This window comes from Carassius auratus, chromosome 13 (genome assembly GCF_003368295.1).
Source record: "Carassius auratus strain Wakin chromosome 13, ASM336829v1, whole genome shotgun sequence".
NCBI lineage: Eukaryota > Metazoa > Chordata > Actinopteri > Cypriniformes > Cyprinidae > Carassius > Carassius auratus.
In genome coordinates, this window is record NC_039255.1 from 16,457,902 (window position 1) to 16,479,960 (window position 22,059).

The following is a 22,059-nucleotide window of genomic DNA, read 5'->3' on the forward strand; positions in this document are numbered from 1 at the left end:
AGCGCTGGGCTTCAGGGCTTAAAGCAAAATTCCGCTGCATTAGGCTGGCAAGCGCAGGTCTGAGAAGGTCCTGCAGCTCCATAATGAGTTGTCTTGGGCCACGTCAGGAAAAATGTCAAAAGGGCTTAAGTTTTGCCGAATAAAAATTTTTACGTGGGCTAAACGGCTCCGCGTCCGGCTCCTTCTTTGATTCAATACAAGGACACGTTGATCGATGCCATAGTTCGTCGCTTACTGGACACCACCATGCTTACCCATTTATAGATATTAGCCATTTAGAGCCAAATTGTTTGCCATATTTTAATTATCAAAAAATTGATTGTCAATTCACTTTAATTACATTACGAAAAGCATATAGGCTAATTACCACCACATAAAGTCAACTTCATAAATAGGCCTGTATCCATTGCGAACATAATTTATTATGAGTCTTAAAAAATAACATAAAATCATTGTTGAGCCACAACATTGTGTACATACCATAGTTTGACTTGTACTTCGCTGAGTTGATTTCTAAAGACTGCTGTACAGTAGCCTACCATCTTGAGCTCAAACAACGCTAAGAGAGAGCTTACGAATGGTCCAGACCAACCTTACGAAAGTATGACTTACAGAAGATATACTTAGCGTACGAACGTGTCGGGAATCGTGCCATAAGGTTAAGAGAGAGGTTAAGGAATAGGTTAAGAACTACTTAGCGATAAGAACGTTTTGGGGAACCGGGCCCTGGATAAATCAATAAATGGAAATGGAAAACAAGTGTTTACCAAGCGGATATATTTTATTTGTTCTAGCAAGAATCATGATTCATTTTTAAATGCATTTAGTAATTCATCTTTCCATATTGATTTCCAAAATCAATAGCACAAAAGACAGCAGATCTTAATACAGACTCACAGAATTGTTACAACTCATCTCTGGTCTTTTTTGGAAGCAAACAGTGTGCGTCTATGGGAGTGTTTCCTTCCCCTTTACAAGCATAACACTGATCACTGAAAAACATTTTACATGATTGTACAAATATATTAAATATTATTAAAATATATATTTAAAAATATTAATCTAATTATATTATGAAGAAAAATATTTACGAGAAATGTTTTATTATTATTATTATTATTATTATTATGATAATGAATAGTAGTATTATAATAAATAGCCTATTATGTGTGTGTGTGTGTGTGTGTGTGTATTATATATATATTATTAATATTATTACACTAATATTAATCTAATAATCCCAATGAGCTAACAATAGTATTTTTTTGTTATGTAATTGGGATTATAAAATCATTTTAATTATTGTTAAAATAGTTAAAATATTTATCTAACGTTTTACCTATTATTTTACTAATTTATGATATTTTTAAACATTCATACAAATTGTATAATAGTCCTGAAAAATAAAATTATAAATAACATGAACAAATAAACAATAAGACACAATATAACGAATAATAAAATTATGGTAATTAACCTATTATTATTATTATTATTATTATTATTATTATAGTGGTGGTGGTGGAAGTGGCAGATCATTTAAAGCCTAATGAATTATGGACTGATCGTGTTTCGCCATCTAGTGTTCATTTCCAGACACACCGGGCAAAATTAACAAAATCATGTCTTTCTGAATCCACCGTGACGCGCTGTTGCTTCATTTCTTTTTCATCCAAACTCGAGCGAGTAATGTGCCACATCAAGACACAAATAAAAGAGACCCAGTGGGTCGATATTTAGCTGTTTGTGAGGTCAAAGGTCACATTTTCAGGGCATCTGTTTGGACTCAGTACAGTATCCTGGGGGTTTACAGAAGTGACCCGCTGCGTTTTACTATGCACCTCATTTTTTATGCATTCTCACTATGAAGTGAAATGTTCTTATTGATTGAATTCCACCTGACACCTGGCTCCCCTCATACAGTCTCTCTCTGCGCTGTTCCTCAGGGTAATATGCTGTGGGAGATGTTTCATCTCCAGCTGACTGAATCCAATGGTTTCCATGAGTGTAGTCCTGACCTCCATTGAGAGGGTCAGTCTGCAGCGGGTCTGTGGACAGAGAGAGCTGACCGGGCCCCGGGCCCCAGAGAGCCTGTGCGTGTTGATGAGGAGCAGCTGTACCTTCACCACAGACTCTGTTCAGGTTTGATTGACAGGCTCGTCCTGGATGAAATACATTTAACAGCACCAGACTGACAGTTCAGGTGAATATATTTTATTAGTATATATTTTAGATTATAGAATATATTTTATTAATATATTTATATTTTATATTTATTATTTGTTCTTCTCAACATTGTAAAAAAATAATTTTCATATTTAGAATTTCATATTTAATTCATTGTGTCACTTGCTGTTTGTTTGTAATTGTTTAAATTTACAAGCAATTTCTGAGTGAAAATAGTTTATACACCATTTGTGTGTGTGTGTGTGTGTGTGTGTGTGTGTGCGTGTGTGTGTGTGTGTTTGTGTGTGTGTGTGTGTGTATGTATGTGTGTGTGTGTGTGTGTGTGTGTGTGTGTGTGTGAATATCACACAAGATGGAAAACATGAAGCTTCTGTGAATTAAAAAAATTATTAATAATTAAAATAACATTGTTTAAATAATATTTTTATTTGATTAAAATAAAAGTGATTATATAATGTAATGTTTAAATGTTTAAAAATTATAATAATAAATACTGTTACTTTAAGTACTATAAAAATGTAAAAATAAAAACAGTTATTTAAAAATATGTAAAATATTATTTTCAATGTTATTAATATTATTCAAATTATTATTGCAAAAAATAGTATCAGCAGTATCAGCACTACACTGACAGTTCCAACAAGTTAATATTTTTCAACAAACCTGATGCTGATTGTATTGTAATTACTGAAATATTATTTAAAAAAATTGCTGTGCGTCAAAAATGATTTTAAAGACTTTAAGTCAAGAGTCAAGAGGTATTTGACTCTTGGTCGCAATAAACCACTAGTCTGAGAATTCGGTATTTATGTATAATCTAAATCTGTGCTAAATATATAAGTATTTCATATTCATATTCTTTGAGGTGTAAAGTAATGGAAGGATATCATAGTTAAAAAAGACATGGGCACTCCATATGAATAAGTAATGCATATAATAAGATAATACTTGAACCACAAATGGTGCTCAGAAAAAAAAAAAAAAATTCACTCCAGCAGTAAGCAGACATGCTAACATTAGTTTACTTTAACAATACTTGTCTTCTAATCAAGTATGCAATTTCAAACTTTATGATTTTTTACATATGATTGATTTTATCCAACCTGGAAATTACAAAGCAGTGGGAATGGTATATTTTATAAGAGCTTATTTTTCTAATAATGAAAAAATGCATTATATATATTGTAAGGTGGTTAAAATAAGGGTTTCTTACAGTTTTTGTCCGTTGCTTGAACACATTTAGCAAAACTTCGCTCATTGCTTGAACACTATAGACCCATGCTTAGACTAAAGTAACACAACTTGAAGCTCTTGTTACCATACCTCAAACACATGTACCCTTACCTTAAACAAAAGCGCTGCTTTGCATTCTAGTTGTAATTCTGCAACACACTTACTCCTTTATGCAACACACTTGGTCCTGCATACTACACTCTATTTCATACTTAAGACACTTCGTTCAAAAATGAAATCTCAAAGTGCCATTTGGAAAACACATGTATCCAAAATACAAAACACATTGGGTAATTGCTACCACTCAAATACACAACTGAAGGCACTTACTTGCAAAACTGAACACCAATCAGCCAGCTACAAAAAGCCCTCAGTTTAGCCATTTCAAGAACTTTGCAAGCATGGATGGAGGGAGAGCAAGAGGAAGAGGAAGAGAAGGAAGAGGAAGAGGAGGAGGAGGAGGAAGAGCAAGAGCAAGAGGAAGAGCAAGAGGAAGAGGAAGAGCAAGAGGAAGAGGAGGAGGAGGAGGAAGAGGAGGAGGAGGAGGTCGAATAGGGCCATGCACGGACCCCTATTTCTGATGATATAAGAGCAACTTTGGTGGACCATGACAGCAATCCATGGATGGTTTCGACATGCAAGGGGATATTTTCCCCGGTGCCTAGCGGGAGAAGACATTGCTTGTGATGTCGATGAGGCCAACAGACGGTGGGATCCATGAGCCCACGAATGCACAATTGCCATGATTTTCTGTGTTTACAGTATAGTGTTTATATATATATATATATATATATTTTTTTTGCTTTATCTGAATTCATGTTACTGCAATGTACAGTGCTGTAATGTACAATATTTAGTAGGCCTATTTGCTCTTTTGGTTGTTTGAAAATGTGCCTCCTGAAAATATGCCTTCTGAATAAACAGTGAAAATCAAAGACTGCAGTGTTTTATATAAAGTAGACTAGTGTGTTCCCCCTGATCTGAAAGTGTATGCATAAGATGCAAGTATGTGTCATTTTGTCATCAGAGTTACACTTTGACAAAAGAATGTTAGGTTTTGATAGCAAAGTTTAGGTTTTGATAGTAGAGCTTCAATTTTACACAGATGTGAATGGTATATTTCCCAGTGTTGTGTCATGTTTACTTGTGTGAAGAGTTTTGGCACAATGAGCAAAGTTTTGCAAAATGTGTTCAAGCAACGGGCAAAAACTGTAAAAACAAAATATTTTTTTAATTTTTATTGTGTGTACAGTTTTTAGGAATTTTAATTCACAACATGAGCAATAGTGATGCTGTGAGTCTGTAATGAAGCAGAATTGATGAGAAAGAGCAGATGTTGTTTATTCTGACCCTCGCCCAGCCCTCTTCTTCATCACTCTGAACAAGACACACTTGACTTACTGATCACACTTGAATTACTGACACCTTTAACAATGTAACTGAGCTTCTTTGTGAATGTTGGACTTCCTAGAAACTGACCCATAAATTAATTTTTTTTTCGATTGCTAAACGACAGTGAGCACATCTGGAGCTACATGTGCAAAACTCTAACTACAGTCTGCACTAGCAACAGTCACCTGAGCTAAACAGTTCACATCACCTGCAAAACTCATTCCAAGCAACACAACTCTTAACACATGAATCAAAACAGGCTCAGTGCAGCCAAACACTACACACAACCCTCAGTGAGATAACACACACTGTCACTCCGAACACAGTGAGAGGAAAAACACTAGCATTAAACACCAATACAGAAAATACAAGCTTTTTATCTTTACAGTTTGAACTATTTCAGTGACTTCATACAAAGTCATATTTTCTTCATAGAAAAGAGTGATATTCTTTCACATTATTTATTTACATTTTTAGAACATAATTCTTTAAGTTAAATGAAAATTAGCAGTTTGCTTCAATAGTCTGCAGTAATTTACAGAATTACAGTAATGAGAAAAAAAGTTAGAACTAAAAGTACATACTGTAATTCAAACAAATAATTTTCAGGGCTAATCCTGAAATTGCAGTCAGCAGTGTTTGAAATCTCTTCTGTTTTGAATGTGTGCTTCACAGTTTTGACAGCAGTGTGTTAGCATTTGAACAAAGTGCTGTAAATCCACAGTGTTGTGCAGGTTGTGGTTAAAGTCATGGGATAAGTGTGTAGAGTTTTGAAAACTGTGTTCAAGCAATGAAAAACGAACTAGAGTTTGGTCCACATGAACTCATGCTGTGCAGACTGTAGTTAGAGTTTTACACATGTGACTCCAGTTGTGCCCACTGTCGTTTAGCAATCGAAAAAAACTGTAGCATATGTTTGAGGCAACCTGAAAGGTTCTCCAACAAGTGAAATGTAAACAATGAAATGAACCAAACTGGCGAATCAGGTGTCCGTTTTTACTTATACAGCTGTGTTTGCTCAAAATAATAGAATTTAAAATAATTATGAAATACACACAAAAGGAACAATGGTATCACTTTCGCAACATTTGTTTTATTTATTTTAAATTTAAATGTATTTTATTTTGTAAAAACATGGAAATAACATACATGATGCTGATTATAATTCATTTAAAATATGATTTAAGATGTTGCTGTGAGTCTTGCGCAAACTACATTTGCAAAACATTTCTGTTGTTTTCTGTGTTACAGTATGGTGCAAGGCATTGTGGTCTGTTTCACAGTTTTTTTGGTTGTAAGTGATCTAGCAGTTTTGTGTGTGTGTGTGTGTGTCTGTGTGTTCATGTGTGTGTGTGTGTGTGTGTGTGTGTGTGTGTGTGTGTGCGTGTGTGTGTGTGTGTGAGAGAGAGAGACAGTCATTGCATTTTGTCATATTCTCCACATATTCACACTACTGTATTTACAAATACACCCTCCTGGAACCATTGGTCAGCATGATCTGTTTGGCCTTGTGCAATTGTGATTAATAATGCAATGTGTTGCCACACCCTGTGGTCGGTTTGACATCAAACTTTGTGCATGGGAATGACCTTGTGTGAGGTCTGATGACAGCCAGTGCTGCAACAGTGCACTGTGACAATCTCTCTAAGATGCTTCTAGAAACCACAGGTTGTTTTGGAGGGATTCAAGAGAAATGCAAAGAAAATATTCTAGCAAATAGATCTTCAACCCTGCTCCTGGGACCCACTGTCCAGCAAAGTTTATCTCGAACCCGCTTCAGCACACCTGGCCTGTGACTTTACAAGTGAACATAAAGACCTTGATTACCTGGTTCAGGTGTGTTGATTAGGTGTGGAGCCAAACTCTGCAGGACAGATTTGTCTAGTCCAAATACAAACACTTGTGGTCTTTGCATTTGACCACTAGGCTACTTATATGATGAATTTCCTATATTTGGCCCAAGTGTTCAAATAAGCATGAAGACCACAGCTTGTATCCGAAAACTGAAAAATGCTGCCTTCTGAAGGACAGTATTAACATTAGTTATTTATTTTCAGAGCTCAATGTATAGTTAAAAGCCTTGGTAATGAACTAAAAATTAGGTTATAAGAATTTACTTACACTCTAAATCCTGTGTTGTTACAAATGGACTATCCCACCTTTTGGGTTACAAAATTTATTAATAAAATGTACCCCAATAGTTGGTTTAGTCCATATTTGACAAAAAATGGGTTGAAACAAGCCAGCATTTTTATGGGCTAACTAAATGGGTTCATTTACCTTTGCCTCCTAAACTTTTCTTCTTTATTCAAACGCCTCTCACCTAATCCCGGGCATGCACCATTCGGCATACCCATCAATCAATTAAAAGGTTTTTTTATATTTAAAATATTATTGAAATAGTATATTATAGCAACATATTAACAAGAACAACACCAATAATAAATAGTGTAAAATATATTTAATATTATTTATTCATACATTTTGAATTTTTGTTTTTAAATTATAAATTATTATTACAAGTATTAATATGTATTGTATTAATATTGTTATTGTTTTTGGACATTTCCACCAATATATTTTATTCTACAAAGCATGTCTATAATAAACCTGTTGCAAATTATATTATACTTATTAAAACATGATTTTTTTATTTCCTGTGTATCTTCTGCAAACAGGGTTTTGTGAAAAATTCTCTTTTTTGTGTCATCTCTTGTCTGGCAGTTTTTATCAGTTACGTGAGTTGACACTGAAGTTCCAGTCCCATATGTATCATTTAAATCTGTTCTAAATACTATATGTAACATTTCATATTCATGCCATGGCTTTAAAGTATAATATCATGGAAGGATATAATAGTTAAAACAGACATGGCCTCTCCGTGTGACTGAATGATGTACATCTAGAGTGTGTTTGAATGAGATAATAATTGAATCACAAATTATGCTTAATAAAATGCATTTTTATTTGTTCCAGCACTGAGCAGACATCCTATCTGTAATGTTAGGATTTAGTGAGAGATCCAGATGCAGCAAAGATTTATTCGAATAAACCTAATAAATGTAAATCCAGGATAGATGAATCTAGACACAGGCGAGGAAAACAGATCCGACAACAAGCACTTGATACATCACTGAAGGACACAAGACAAAGAACAGAGGGATACACACATTAATCAAGGGATAACAAGGGACAGGTGAAGGTGATTACTGTAGTTGTCATGGGTAACAAGGGTAGCTATGGTAACAAACAAGGGGAACTATGGTAAACATGAACTGAATAAAAAAAGTGATTATTTATTCCTTCTCTTTCTAGCTTTTACTAATTTGAACAATGTCTAAAACTTGGTATTACAAGCACTTCCTGTGTCTGTTGGCCTCTTGAAGGAAAATCGCTTTATTTATATCTCATGTGAGTTGCTTTGGATAAAAGCATCTGCAAAATGACTAAATGTAAATGTAAGTGAACACAGAAACCATAGGTGCAAAAACATTTATTCCTTGAACACAAAACAGGAACTGTAACAGAGCTGGCGACTGATCAAGCACACAAGATCACAATTTATGAATTTAACAGATTACAGATTTTATTTGCCAATCGTAATGTTTACTGCAATTAAAACAGAACCAAAACCCTCAGCTATGTGTGTGAAGAAAGCAACTGTTCAGCATAAGCATCGCTCTACTCACAGGCGATCACATTCAGCTTTGTTTTGCTCACAATGATAATATGGCAAATTGGGTGAAATTTTCTTAAGTGTCCTTGTAACATCCACAATTTTATCACGTATCCAAACTAATTTGAATGCAAAGGCTTTAATTCCTTCATATTTGTCTAAATTTCTAATATTGCCTCTAATGCTGTATTCCCAGGATTCTGATAGGCATTTATCCAAACAGGGTGAATTTACAGTGAAATAAACCACACATTGATTTTTTACATTCAAGATATTCTTCAGATAATTCCTCAGGCGAAACTCTGAATGATCTTGTCTATTTATTTCAGCCCTTGCAGCTATAAGGTCACCACTTATATAAACCTGATTTTGACCAAGTGTTTTTCTCACTTGTCTAGTTATTAATTCCTGACCGTCATAGTTGGAATCTTGACATTTGTTCTTCTCGACTCTGAAAGCGACAGCATATTGTCCCATGCCAGACAACCTGGAAAGCAATGAGAATTTATTATTTTGCTTATCAAATGAATTAAAATTATTGCATAATGATTTATTTATAAAGGGAAACTAAATTTGATTTAAAACAATCTCTGTTATATATATTATATAAATATATATATATATATATATATATATATATATATGTGTGTGTGTGTGTGTGTGTGTGTGTGTGTCATTTCTTAATTTTGATTGCGTTTTTATTGTATGTGATTGTTTTTATTATTTGTACTTGTAAGTTCTGTTTTCATGTTCAATCAAAGCAACGTACTTATTCTCAAAGTTCTTTACAATATTCATGAGAGTTTTTGGGTTCACATTCTGACCGACTGCACAAGTGCAAAACTGCAGCAGACAGATCAGGAGGATCCTCTGAGGTACAGCGAAAATCTGAATCACACACAAATATAAACATTCATATACAAACTATGTACACAAAGAGCACACAATCATTCTTTAAGCTAGAAAATTTATATTCTTTGAAGTCGTATTGTATGGACACTTCTAACTCTTTTTTTATTCTTATTTATTTAACAAGACCGGTTTTCCAAACAATGTAAGAATATTTGAATGTTGGACTTCCTGGAAACTGTCGATAAAAAAAAGAACCCAATTACTGCAAGAACTCAAAAAGGATCTAATGGGGTCATCTAGTACCCACAACATATGAAGAGAAATTATTTTAAGGTCCTTGATACTGACAAATACACAGTAATATCACTTATCCAATGCAACATGTTATAGTGTTAACACCATAAGGAAATACACATAAAAGGAAGAAGGGCATTCCTTTCCCAACATTTGCTTTATTTGTTTTGAATATGAATTTATTTTATTTTGGTTGTGAATGATCTCACAGTTGTTTGATTTCATGTGTGTGTCAGTCATTGCATTTGATCATATTCTGCACTTATTCACACTACTATTTACAAAACAGAGAAAAATGTCCCTAAGGATTCAACCCCAATCCTGATGAAGACAAAAACATTAATTTTCTGATTGTCAGAGTCAAGTTACCTCACCTCACCTGATTATGTTCATAGATTTGTGTTTTCTTTGGAATGGAAATATGTATATTAACATCATGCTTTTTTAGCTTATTTCAGTTAATCTCATAAAACTACTGTAGAGAGCTAAGCCAGAAGTACTACTGACGATAACGTAAATATGACTGAAGATGGGAAAAGTGAGGAACAGACAAACCTAAAGCCAGTTCAAAGAGCCAATCATTTTCAAATTTAGAATAACTGGACATTCCGTTTGAAATGGTCCCTACAGAGACAAGAGAGTTTAAGAATACAGTAGAACAGAAAAGAAAGGTTTCTCAAACTTACCATTGCGACTGCTGGAATTATGAGGAAGAAGACACTTGTTTTCAGAGCTGAAGTATTCTTCTTTCTCTTCTGATGGTTGAGAGGAAATGAGGCATACATAAAGACCTGACTGGTTTATAATTGACAAACTTAGTGTTTAACCAGAGTGGGTGGGATTTGTGTGTGTGTGCTTCTCACTTTTGTTTAAGATAACTGATAACCAGGTCCAGATAGAATCAACATTCTTATCTTCTATATCGGGAAATCTAGCAGAATTCTGTGGAATAAATGTAAACATGGAACAATTTGGTAATCAGAACAAACGGAAATGTACATAACCATAACTATTCGTCAAATTAGTGGATGGTGCTATTACAGTTTTTTTCAATCGCTAACAAGCGCTTAACCATACTTCAGATACTTTTTCTAAACTCTTAACACAGACTCACACCTACAAAACACAATTGGCCAAATGGATAATTTTCTTCTCAAAAACACATTTTGTTAAATATATACTAAATCTTCATTTAAAATAGAACACATCTTTCTCTGCACACACCAACTTTACCAAAACACTGGAAATCTGACTCAAAATTAAATGATTCTGTCAAAGAATAACACTTGTTTTCACCTCAAAAGGTACATGCAGTCAATCAAAGTACACCAGGTTTCAAAATACTGGCTATTGTTGACATTACAAAAACTGCATAGACTTTTCAGTCTCAGTTTTACAGGTATTTGCATGCAAAACATGCAATTCACTGTTTAACACTAAATTTCTTGGTTAGGAACTGTATGTCCAAATGTACAGTAATGTTCACATTCAAAAGCATTCCAGTAAAAAGCTATTTTTTTCCTTTACTGTTTACTGCAGGAGGTACAGTAGAAACACGGTATGATAGAACAGAAAAGGTTTGACAGTATTGCTTACAGTGGACAAAATATCCATGAAACACATAAGAGCATTCTGAACAAAAAAACAACAACAGCAAAAAGCCCAGATAAAAAGGGTGGGGGGAGGGGGGGTAAAATAAAAACAATCTCTCATTGCTCCTGCTCCTCTCACTGCATCTCTCACTGGGCCTGCTCTTCTCCCTGGGCCCCTTGCTCTTACTCTTCCTCGTCCATACATTACAGTGTTTGTCTTTTCTGTTTCCAAAAATATCACTCTTCAAAGTCCTCCCTTTATTGTATAAGTGTCAATGTAATAGAAAAAAATAACCCCTGCCATTGAGTCTAAGCCAGATTGGAATCAGTTGTGGTTGGCCCAATTTACACAAAATAAATCAGCTAAGATATATTGTTTTTGAACTGATATCATTGCAGAAGCAGAGGTTTTTATACTGTATCTAAGGTTTGGAACATTGTTTTTGCTATTGTGGGATGTTGTGTGTTAACATTTGTAAATACTACCAAAACGATCCATCATTTTGTTGGGAGGTATAGCTTGTCTGTTCAGAAAATGTAAGCATTGTGGAAATGTGTTCAATGAATCCATATTGTGTGAAAACGACATGAAATGTGTGAATGGTATGGCCACAATAGACAGATGCTGTGCTAATTGTGTTTAGAGTTTTGAAAATGTGACAACTGCTTGGACAAATGCTTGTTAGCGACTGAAAAAAACTGTAAACAAGACCTAAACAGTAAAACAATGATAACAAAAAAATATTATCAAAAAAATAAAATAAAAATAAAACAGTTGTAAAAGTATGATAAAAAAATAAAGTATTGATTATTAAATAAATAATGTCTCAATTACAAATAAAATAAAAATAAAATATTGGCCTTTATGCATGGATATAATAACAGTATAAAAACATGAGAGAAACTCACCATTTAATGGGTGAATTCATTAACTTAATCATGCACACCATCATGGAATTTTGGATTTGTTAAAAGGCAAAAGAAAAAATAATTGTTTATATGCAAGTAACAGTAGAACAAGCAGACTAGCAGCAGTTTATGTAACCGGACCCTTACACAGAGATTAATGTTTCCCTTATAGTTGTTTATTTACCTTCAGTTCAGTTATGTTAAGTCTCTTTGTAACATCCATACTTGCATCTTGTTTCCAAAATAATTTGAATGCAAAGGCTTTATAATTACTTCACATTATTCAAAATTTCTCAGATTGCCTCTAATGCTGAATTTCCAGGATTCTGATATGTATTTATCCAAACAGGGTGACTTTACAGTGAAATAAACCACACATTGATTTTTTACATTCAAGATATTCTTCAGATAATTCCTCAGGCGAAATTCTGAATGATCTTGTTTATTTATTTCAGCCCTTGCAGCGATAAGCTCACCACTTACATAAACTTCATTCACACTGAAGGCATCAAAACTATGAATTAACACATGTGGAATTATATATGGAATTATATACATAACAAAAAAGTGTGAAAATATGTCATATTCTAGGTTCTTCTTTTGCTTTGATTACTGCTTTGCACACTCTTGGCATTCTCTTGATGAGCTTCAAGAGGTAGTCACCTGAAATGGTCTTCCAACAGTATTGAAGGAGTTCCCCGAGAGATGCTTAGCACTTGTTGGCCCTTTTGCCTTCTGTCTGCGGTCCAGCTCACCCCTAAACCATCTCGACTGGGTTCAGGTCCGGTGACTGTGGAGGCAGCACCCCATCACTCTCCTTCTTGGTCAAATAGCCCTCGATGCCTTCAGTGTGACTTTACAATTGTCATAGACATGAAAATAAAGAAAACTCTTTGAATGAGAAGGTGTGTCCAAACTTTTGGTCTGTACTGTATATATATTGATAGATGTTGTTTATTCTGACCCTCGCCTAGCCCTCTTATTCAACACTGTGACAGACACACTTGACTTACTAATCACACTTGATTTACTGACACCTTTAACAATGTAACTGGGCTTCTTTCTGAACGTTTGACTTCCTAGAAGCTGACGATAAGAAACGTCTAGGTAACATATGTAACCCTCGTTCCCTGAAGGAGGGAACGGAGACGTCTATAGCCTATAGCTGTCACAGGATACACTTAGTAGCATATTCCAGCTGGATGTATGCTAGCAGGCTGCATACGTGTAGGAGGACTTACAAAGGCAGGTATCAACCAAAAGGTGGTGATACACATGAACTCTGAGGTACCCAGCCCGCAGGGTGGAAGTTTCAACAACAGAGCTGGCAAGGGGCAGGTCTTGAGCCTGATAAGACAGGACAATAGCATCCACTATCCAGTGGGATAACCTCTGCTTAGAGACAGCCTTTCCCTTCTGCTGGCCTCCATAACAAACAAAGAGCTGGTCTGAGGTCCTGAGGCACTGAGTTCTGTCCACTTAAGTGCGGAACGCACGTACTGAACAGAGCAGTGCCAGGGTTGGCAGAGGCAGTGCTTGCAAGTTCACCACCTGGACTCTAAAGGGAGTGGTGGAACTTTGGGCACGTACCCAGGCCGGGGTCTCAAGATAACATGAGAGATCATGCTTGCCGAGAGAATTACCATCAACAGGGTCATGGTGAGCTGAAATGGTGGACACATAGACCTTCAGGGTGGAAGAAGACAGCGTTCGTTCCAACCCTTCCTAATGAAAGGAAAGCACTGACCCGATCATGCATCTCCAGGGGTCTTCACTATGAGACTGCTGCTCTCACAGCTCGTCGGCTACATGATTGAGCCTGCCCGGGATGTGAATGGCACGAAGCGACTTCAGATGCTTCTGACTCCACAAGAGGAGATAGCGAGCAAGTTGCGACTTGTGGTGGGAGCGTAGACCGCCCTGACAGTTAATGTACGCTACAGTCGCAGTGTTGTCCGTATGGACCAGAACGTGCTTGTCCTTCACCAGGGCCTTGAAGCGGTGCAGAGCAAGCCAAGCAACTCGAGGCAATTGACATGTCACTGAAGTTGGGGTCCTGTCCAGGAACCTGACGCAGCATGCAGGTCTGTATCGAGGAAGAATGGAGACATGAAAGTACACGTCCTTCAGGTCGATTGCTGCAAACCAATCCAAAGGATGAATGCATTTGAAAATCCGCTTGGGTGTTAGCATCTTGAACGGAAGTCTGTGAAGAGCTCGGTTCAAGGCACGCAAGTCAAGGATTGGCCGTAATCCACCTATTTTCTTGGGTACTAGGAAGTAGGGGCTGTAAAAGCCGGAAATTCATGTCAGCTGGAGGGACCGGCTCTATCACGCCCTTTGCCAGCAGGGACACAACCTCGGCGCGCATAAAAGGAGCATCCTTGCCCACCATTTTCACGCAAACACCCCGAAACCTGGGGGGATGCTGAAAGAACTTAATAGCGTTGCCCAGCCTGATATTTCAGAATAAGCCACCGGGATGGCCTGGGGAGCTGTAACCAGGCTCCCAGAAACCGATCCAGCGGGGTCAAGGTAACTACAGGCGTTCCCACGGTGGGGCAGCGAGGTGGAACAGACAGCCCCGACATGGGAGGCATAGCGTCCATTAGCTGGGGCAGAGTGAGAGCACTCGTCTGATTCAAAGTGGCAAAGAGGGCATGAGAAGGCAATGTGTTCTCCAGCCGGCTCTGGATGGAAACTGACAAGGGGAGAGAGGAACGTGGGGCCAGTGGCGGAACAAAAAAAAACAAGAACAAAGGATTCTCCCCCAGCTCTCCTCCGGGGGAAGGAGTGGTCCTGCTACCATCTCTTGAAGACCTGACATAACCAACTGGGTCTTGTGCAAACTTTTCAAAACATTTCTGTTATTTTCTGTGGTGCAGTGTGGTGCAGTAAGTTTGTCTGGTTGTAAGTGATCTGGCAGTTGTGTGTGTGTGTGCCAGTCATTGCCTTTTTATTATATTCTCCATGTATTCACAGATTAAATACAACATTGAGGAACCATTTTATCAGCATGTTCTTTTTGGGTCTTGTGCAATTGTGATTAATATTGCAATGTGTTGCCACACCTTGTGGTCTGTCTGACATCAAGCTTTGTGCGTGTGAATGACCTTATGTGAGACCATAGGATGAGCCATGCACCGCAAGTATTCAGTCACATTCAGATACTGTGTGAAAAAACTTTTTTTTCTTTGTTAACATAATATCCCACACAGATACAGATAAAAAATAATATATAAATAGTATACAAGTATATAAATAGTAAATTACTAGTATAATGTTAGGTTCACTTAAAAAAAAAACTTACAAGTATTCTTTCAGTATTAAGTATTATTTTATAGTCTTCCATCGTGTGGTGCCTAAACACTCTACTGCTAAAATAATTCATAAGTGTGTGTTTGGTTAATAATAATCCATATTACATAGCCCAATGTGTGATGGGCAAAAATAGTTTTATGAAAGATACGATATGATCATTGTCAAAAAAAAATTAAAAATTGTTTTGTCAAAAATTAGTGTTCTGGTTTTAATTTCTCATATAACTCTAAATGCTTTTACACAATAATACAGACAAGACAAATACATTTACAGCCATGTCTTTCATACTTTCATTTGACTTTGCAGCACAGAAAAAGCATCTTATATGCACATTTTTGCCATCTTGTGTTCAAAGGTGCACAACACAATGTGAAAAAGAGTAATCCACAATTAACAGAAATTGAAATGAGCTTAAAATGTTAGACTTAGACTTCATTAAGTTTACACTTGATCTATCTGCATCAAGGGTTTTGTGTTTGGATTTGCACAAGTATTATTCTGAAATGAAATTACAGCACAACAATTGCCTTGCAAATATTTATTTTTCATCATGCAGTAAGCCATTATATCAGTAATTATCACAAGACAGCTGCCATCTAAAACAATGACTTTCAAGAGGTTTTCTAAATATTTTACCCTCTCTCTTTTCTTCGTTTCTTTGTCCTGCAACACTAATAAAAACTTCAGCTATGTTAGACTCTACAGTAACCAAAATGACCTGCATTTCATGTACTTAGAGTAATTAATTAAATGTATGAGAACTTGATGATTATACTTGAGTTTCATTCCCTGACAACGTTGTTCATCATTGGTGCATTTTAACACTGATATGTTATATTCATAACAGTTTTATTCACAGAGCGATAGAAGGGAACAAGATCCACAATCTCTGTAAAGTTTTTGGCAAGATCCGAGCATCTATGGCCACTTTCATCAACCTTGTAAACTTTCTTGAAGACAAAGGCTTTAATTCCAGTGTGATTTTTCAAGTTTTCAAGGTTGGGTATAATGTCATATCCACCTGACATCTTTTGACAGGGAGCATAGATGGTGTAGATGACAACACAGCTGTCATTTTCTCTACGCTGTAAGAATTTTTTAAAGGTTGAGAATGAGTCATTATTGAGCAGGACAGACACTGACTTATATTTGCAGTTTTCTGATATTTTACTACCATTACAAAGACAAGGTCCTGCGGCCATGAGGTCTTCACCTTCGTAATATTGATTTTGTGTTTCAAAAATGTCATTTCTCACACGTGTTGCATTTTCCTGAGTCAGGAAGTTCTCATTTAAAGGATCAAAGTTGCCTTGACATTGATTCCTCGGTACATTGATGACCACAGCATACGACTCCTCTTTGGAGTCTTTATAGCTGTAAAACATCCAATAGAGGAAGATAAGAAGATTTCTGTGATTACCAGCAGACTAAACACAGTTTACTAATGACACTTTATTTCTTTACTTCCTCTTTGTGCTACATCATATACAGCAGTTAAATGCTATTTATAAAACCTTGATTTTATGCGCTATACTTACTTCTGCTCCAAGAAGTCAATTATTCGGGCAAGAGTTGTAAGGTTCATCTTCTGTTCTTCCACACTTTCTGTCCAGTGATGAAGCAGAAAGAGCAGCAGGAGTCCATTCAGAAACACAATGATCTTCTAAAAAGAAAAAACATGCTATATTTAAAAACTATATGTAACATTTGACACTGCAATTCCTAAAAAACACTTTTTTCTTAGTTAAAGAACATTTAAAAAACTTAAAGAACCCTCGTTTGCTACATAGAGCCTTTTGTGGAATAAAAAGATCAACAAGGAATGCTAATAAAGAGCCTCTATGATTAAGAGTAAATAACTACATCTTAAACAAATTAAATGAAAAATGGCATTTAAACATTACTTACCATTGATGCTGAAGGTTAAGGTCTTCTTCAGAGTAAAGAGTGAAGATCATTGTGATGAGGAGGCTATTTATGATCCTGGACCCTTGACTGGCCCGCTTCATCAGCATCATCACAAGATGAATGGAAACTACATGATCCCTCACTCTTTGACTGAAGTCTTTGCCAGGGTTTATGGGTGTAATTTCCCTCCACCCGAATGTCAAAAACACAAACATACTTCTGAGGGCACATCAGCTAAACTTGTCACCTTCAAGCTAAATAATGTTTTCACTTACTTTGAGAACCGACAATCTTTTTTATCATTTATTGAAAGTGTATTTCATGTGACCTGCTGTTGTCTTCCATTTGGACATCAAACAATTGCACAATTCCTGTCAGAGGCATCATATATGTTTAATTTTTTTTGTCCTTTTGTGAATGTGTCTGTTATAATAAATTCTCATCTCTACGAAATCTCATTTGAAACTTTGGGGAAAAAACTTTTGAAAGCTACTGAAACTATCTGCTGAAATAACCTGAAATAATATGCCATTGTTTCTCATCTCTTTTCTAAGTGTTTGTTATTATTCTATTCAATAAAATGTTTGTCTCTCATTCGTTTTTCTAAATTCCAAAGTTTCCTCAAACATTTTGGAACTTCTGGAAAAGAAAAATGCTAGCAACAATGCCAGAGTTGATTATTCCTTTTTTTCCTTTAATTCTAATAATTATTAAAGAGTGTAATTTTTGTTAATATGTTGTTGTTGTCTTGAGGAAACAAGTGATTTCAAACTGTCTTAAAATGTAAAGGCTCAGAAGCCTTTATATGGTCCATGTCTGCTGTCAGTCTGAATTGTGCCAACATTTAAAACTGAGTAATACACATTTATATGTTATACAAGCACACATAATATTTGTGACCCTACATTTATCAAGGCATAGAGATGCTTTTGAGAAAAGTCCTGACATTTCCTGCAGGGTAGTCAGCATAAACTAAATCTATGCAAGTAAATGGTCTGTCATGGCTTTTCAATTCTGTTAATTTAATATGATGTAAATCACAGCATCTTTTTCATTCCCTTTTGGGTTTCGAGCTCATCAAATACACCTGACAAAACTGTTTTTTTAGCTTTGATATTTCCTTATTGCAAAATTTTTGCTGTTTCTGCTGTTTAAATAAAATGCCTACCAATACCTATTTTGAGGTAAAAAACAAGTGAAGCCTTAATTAAACAGTAAACATTTAAAAAATAAATAAGGATGCTGATGTCAGATGTTTTTCTTAGGTTAACATTTACTTACATTCCTTAGCAGTTGTGCAAACAGCACCTGCAGATGGAATAACAACATTTTGATTCATTAGGTAGGATTTTTTAGTAGCTAGTGTAGCACCCGTACAACCACTCTGTGAGTTACTTACGTGAGAATGGGGGTGCTTGGGTTCGGTGTAGTTCAGGTGGATACCACGAAGGTGCACCAAATAAGTGTCTAATGAGGTTTAAAACCTTTTGACAATAAAATACAAAAATTAATGAGACCCAGAGATGGTTTTTAGTTTATCAAAAAATGGGTAACGCCTTTGTTTAATTAAATAAAATAATTTGGCAAACAGAATATAAAAGCTTTCCCCAAAATTCAATATTAATGAATATACAAAAATAAATAACCAAAATATTCCCCAAACACTTAAATATTTACTCCTTTAAAATTTAGCTTAAACCCCAGTAGTTTCAATCACACTTGTTACAACTGAATAAGTGGTTCAAAAGTCCCCTCCCCTTAACTCTTTCCTAACAATCTGAAATACACATAGGACTTTACAATAAAAAAAAACACGCCAAGTGTCCTGAAACAAGTCTTAGCAAATGCAGTGGTGGGCCCACTCACACACACATTCAAACATGTTCCAGTTTACTCACGGTATCATTTTGAACGAAGAAAGAAAAAACGTTGCAGGCCTGTTTTGGTCTTGCAAAACATTGAGTGCGCTGAACGGACACTTGCAAAAAATTGAGAGCGTTGAAAGACGTTGGTCCGGATGATCAGGTGCGGTGCGATTAAACGACAGTTCCGCCCAGCATACGCCCACCGTGGCTAACTATCTCGGCTATCTGCGTTCACGGCTTCCACTTCTTCTCTCCCGCTCCGTCAGACGGGTCTCCGGCTTTGTTTCTCACTCAGTCTCGCGGCTCACAAACATCCCGAGTCCGCGGTCCTCTTCTGTGCGCCTCCCGCTCAGATTAATCAACTTTACTCGCACTTTCTAGCGTTCTTTTTCTTCTCAACGTGCCCGCGTCCCGCGCTCCACACGAGTACGGGGAAAAACCGGAAAAAAACTTCCAGCACTCTCTCACGTGTCTCTCACCAGGTCACGTGTAAATACGTTTTTTTTTTACTTTTTACATACCTGCAGCCAAACACCATTGACTATACAGCGTGAATACCCAAATGACCAATAAAAATAGTCACATAAAAACAGTAAAAATAAAATAATAAAAGGCTAACTGCATAAAACCTTTGGAAATATTATTCAGCTAAATAATATAAACTTTAAACTTCAGTTTTAATTACTGTCATGAAATAAAATTACCAAATATTTATTTCCTTTTAATTATGTAAAATGAACTGATATTTCCTTATTTAGAAATCAGATGTCCCCTATTATTTATTTAAAGTAAATAAACGTTTACTTTTTTAATAGTCATGTGACTCGTTTTTGAGAGTAAGAGAGATTAATCATAACCCTCCCTGTCCCCGTTACACTATATGCCCAAATTTACCACTGGGCTACACCCTCCCCCTTCTAGACCGTTTTGATGCCCTCATCAAAATAAACTTTAGAGGACTCTAATAGTCTTAAAGTCAAGGGTAGAGGCCAGAGTAGAACAAGTGAAACACAACGCCATGGGGTGGCACCAGAGAGTGTGACATTGACTGCTTCTGGAGTCTCCGTAGAGTCCACTTCCCACCAACACTCCATGGCTTAAGACTGTCACAGGGTAATCACGAGGCTTGCCAAGTTCATCGTAGCTCAGCTTGACCACTGGACGGGTGACTCTTTTGGGACGATCAACTTGTTCAATCCCAGAGTTAGTGTCTGGACAAGGGTTGATGGCTCCTCCCTCTTCTAGAACGTTGACTTCTGGATCAGCGTTGAGAGGCAGGTTTGGAAGATCACTGACCACTGACTCTATCTCAGCCAGGTCTTGAGTTTGTCTTTCAGGCTTGGTGACGATTGGCTTGGATTGCTTTGTGGACAGTTCTGAACATGTCAACAACTTATCCCAGTCTAACTCAACGGGGCTTTGCGGGTATACTTCGTCGTACTCTAAATCTGAGGACACGTCTTCATCATGGTAGTTTGTCTGTACCAATTCTTTTGTCTTTTGCTGAAATGCTCTAGTCACAGGTCTTTGTTGTGGCCCCACTTCCCTTTCGTCAACAGGGATTCTCACAAGATAACCAATGGGTAACAGGTGATTACGATGAATAGTCTTTTCTGCTCCCATGCCTCTCTCTGGCTTGATCTTGTAGACAGGTAAATTGGGTAGCTTCTCCATAACAATATATGGTGAGGATCGCCACTTGCATTTCAATTTTTGCTTGCCTGTGACCCCAAAGTTTCTCAGCAGCACCCTGTCGCCTTTGTCAAGGATTTGTTCTTTGACGTGCCGGTCGTGTGCTTTTTTGTTTCTTTGGTGGTTCTTGTCTGAAGATTCTGTTGCAAGACTGTAGGCTCTTTGGAGATCTTTCTTGAGCTTAACAACATACTGATGATAGGATTTTGTCTTTTGGTTGTCCTCAGTCACGCCAAAGCAGATGTCTACCGGTAAGCGAGCTTCTCTGCCGAACATAAGCAGGTAAGGCGAATAACCAGTAGCATCATTTTGAGAACAGTTGTAGGCGTGGACCAACTGACTGATCTTTTGACTCCATTTTTGTTTTTGCTTTGGATCGAGTGTGCCAAGCATTGACAAAAGCGTACGGTTGAATCTTTCGGGTTGCGGATCTCCCTGAGGGTGGTAAGGTGTTGTTCTTGATTTACGAATACCCAACATCATCAGAAGGTCTTGGATCAGTTTGCTTTCAAAATCACGGCCTTGATCCGAATGTATGCGGGCAGGGAGTCCGTAGTGTACAAAGTAACGCTCACACAGTATTTTAGCAACGGTGGCCGCCTTCTGGTCTTTGGCTGGAAAAGCTTGGGCGTATCGAGTAAAGTGGTCTGTCACTACAAGGATGTTGGCGAAACCTTGAGAGTCGGGCTCAAGTGACAGAAAATCTATACAGACAAGGTCTAGAGGGCCTTGGCTAGTGATCTGTTTTAATGGAGCAGCTCTCTGGGGAAGGGCTTTGCGAGTGATGCATCTACCGCAGTTCTTGATGTACTGCTCAACCTCAACTCCCATTTTCGGCCAATAGAACCGATTTCGGATAAGTTCGATGGTCTTGTCCATGCCCAAGTGACCGGACTCATCATGCAGAGATTTCAGGACCATCGGGACATACTCTCTGGGCAGTACCAGCTGCTTTACCTCAGATCCATTTTTCTCAACCTTTCTGTAGAGCAGATTGTTTTGGATGAACAGCTTGCTTGCTTCTTTGTGCAACAAAACAGAAGTTGGATTGTCGGTGCTGGTGAATGATGAACCACCATGAATTGACTGTTTGACTGGAGCGATAGTAGAGTCCTCATCTTGAGCAGTTACCAGGTCT

At 36.9% G+C, this 22,059-nt stretch overlaps 1 long non-coding RNA gene across 1 annotated transcript; it reads right to left on the reverse strand.

The window, feature by feature from the left end:
- Window positions 1-8,148: 8,148 nt before the first annotated feature.
- LOC113112878 (uncharacterized) lies at window positions 8,149-9,361 on the reverse strand. Its single transcript, XR_003293503.1, has 2 exons — window positions 9,258-9,361; window positions 8,149-8,975 (listed from the first exon to the last, which is right to left on the reverse strand). It is a non-coding gene; the product is annotated as an uncharacterized LOC113112878 (long non-coding RNA).
- Between the last annotated feature and the right edge of the window lie 12,698 nt (window positions 9,362-22,059).